Genomic DNA, 2368 nt, shown 5'->3' with positions numbered 1-2368 from the left:
TTGTTTAACTCCAGGGCAGTTGATGTTGAAATGAGGCTCTTCACAAAAATCACATATGTCATTGAACGGGGGTTCGCTGTGAATCGATGATACATTCATCTTGCCGAGCTATCTTGCAAGCTGTTCCACTTGCGTGGTCAGTTTCGATACAACATCGACGTCCGCCGTTCTTTTTCCTTCATTCCTCGCCGAGTGCCAGTTGTAGCTCGTGCTTACGACTTTCTCAATCAGATCGTACAAGGCTTGTGGCTCCAAATCTTCGGGGTTACCATTGGCAATGGATTCGATTTGAATTTTATAAATGTTGGTGACTCCATTGTAGAAATTCTGCACTTGCATCCACATGGGGATGCCGTGATTTGGTACCCTTCTCAATATCCCCTTGTACCTTTCCCATGCTTCGGCTGGGGATTCATCTTCTTCCTGCATGAAATGAGATACCTCATTTCTGAGTTTAATGGCATGTCTAGGTGGAAAATATTTCATCAGAAATGCGCTGGCCATTTCTTCCCAAGTGGTGATCGTCCCTGGCTGTAAGTTCCTCAACCAGTTCTTTGCTTTGTCCTTGAGAGAGAAAGGAAACAGCTTCAGCCTAATCACATCATCGGAAACTCCTCGGTTCGATCTGAAAGTGTTGCACAGTGTGATGAATTCCTGGATATGCCCGTTTGGATCTTCTGACTGGTATCCATTGAATTTTACTGCTGCCTACAACATTTGTATCATAGATGCTTTCACTTCAAACATGTTGTTTCCTTTGTTAGGCAATACAATACACGATGAGTGTCCTTCCATGGTCGACCTCGAATAGTCTCTGATCCTCATAACTGGAGGATTGTTATTTTCACCTTCTTCTTCCTGATTTGGTTGGATTGGTTGTTCGGGTGGTACTCTTCCAGCCATCCTTCTTTCTCTTTGTCGCTCTCTTTGTCTTGCACGTCTAGCTCCCGCTCGGTTTCGTCTACACGTTCTCTCTAATTCGAGATCGATAGGAAAAACTAGAGGTCCAGCTCTGCGCATAAACAATTGGAGAACTCCTTCTGGCTGCACTATTTAGCAAATAGATTAAAAACACCTTCTTTCACAGAAATTTTCAGATAAATTTTGTTGCTTTCAATCCCCGGCAACGGCGCCAAAAACTTGTTGTCTACTGAACAGACTCTAGCAAGTGCACTAGATTCAAGTAATAAAGTGATAAGTCAAGTATCGTCTCCACAGGGATTGATGACCAAATTTTACTAGAAAAACATTGCAGAACAGGGTGTTCGTGGTGTGTGAATTCTTTATATTAAGAGATATTGTGAATTGGTAACAAAGTAACTGATTCAACTTATGGAAAAGAGTATTTGATAATGATAAAAAGGTAGAACAGGCTAGGCACAGCAGAACAGGTTACCTTAAGTCCCTAAACACCCTATTTATTCATGAATGACGCAAAGTGAAGTCAAGGTCTCTGCTTTAATGCTCACTTAAGTCAACTCTCGTGTGTTCTTAAGATTCTAAGACTTACTACAACCATAAGCGTCCCTAAGGTTAGTTCTTTCTTGCATTACGATTAAAACAAAATTTCAATAAAGAAAACCCTTGATACAACCACCTAACATCTCTACTTCGGGGTTGGATGTTTGATAAAAGGTTCGGTGCAGATGAAATCAGTCTCCTATCATTCATCTAACACTAACGTTCATGCATGAGCAATGTAATATAAAGATTTAGCAAACACTTCATAAATTAACTACATTCATTCATAAATAAGGATTAGGAAACTTACATAATCGGCCCTAACTGGCCGAACCTATTCAAAATGACTACTCACTCATAGTGGCGAGTGAGCAATCTGCTGATACAGTAGAACCTCGATAAATGAATACCTTTGGGACCAAAAAAATATATTCATTTAGCGAGACTATTTATTTATCGATTAATGAATATAATATTTATTTATCGATAAATGAATAATAATTCATTTAGATGATATTTTTAGATTTTTTTTTTTTTTTTGTAATTATATCATTTTGTATATATTAAGTTCAAATGTACCTGGAACTCACGGTAGTTATAACTTTTATGCAAACTTTAATTACATTCATATTTTTAGAATTCTAGATTAGTTGTACATGCATGCATGGAGTAGATAAAGTGCACAGTACCATGTATTGAGACTACTGTGTACATGCATGATAGTTAGAGTTAAGATGTCTACTAAATACCTCATACCAAGCTATATATATAATTCTAAATTCTCACTGTATCTTCATAACACAATCATATTACTATTAATGTGTTTGAAAATTAGTCATTGGATGAAATGTATTTATGATATATTATATAAATAAAAATATATTATTTGAAATATAGTTTTTATTCA

General features: G+C 37.1%; 1 non-coding gene across 1 annotated transcript; it reads left to right on the top strand.

Annotated features, from left to right (window-relative positions):
• The first annotated feature begins 349 nt into the window (after nucleotides 1-349).
• LOC136210076 (small nucleolar RNA R71) lies at nucleotides 350-456 on the top strand. The gene has a single exon (XR_010677786.1). It is a non-coding gene; the product is annotated as a small nucleolar RNA R71 (small nucleolar RNA).
• The last annotated feature ends 1912 nt before the right edge of the window (nucleotides 457-2368 follow it).

This window comes from Euphorbia lathyris, chromosome 10 (assembly GCF_963576675.1).
Source record: "Euphorbia lathyris chromosome 10, ddEupLath1.1, whole genome shotgun sequence".
Lineage (NCBI taxonomy): Eukaryota > Viridiplantae > Streptophyta > Magnoliopsida > Malpighiales > Euphorbiaceae > Euphorbia > Euphorbia lathyris.
The sequence above is the reverse complement of the archived record's forward strand: the minus strand, read 5'-3'. Positions and strand labels throughout refer to the sequence as shown.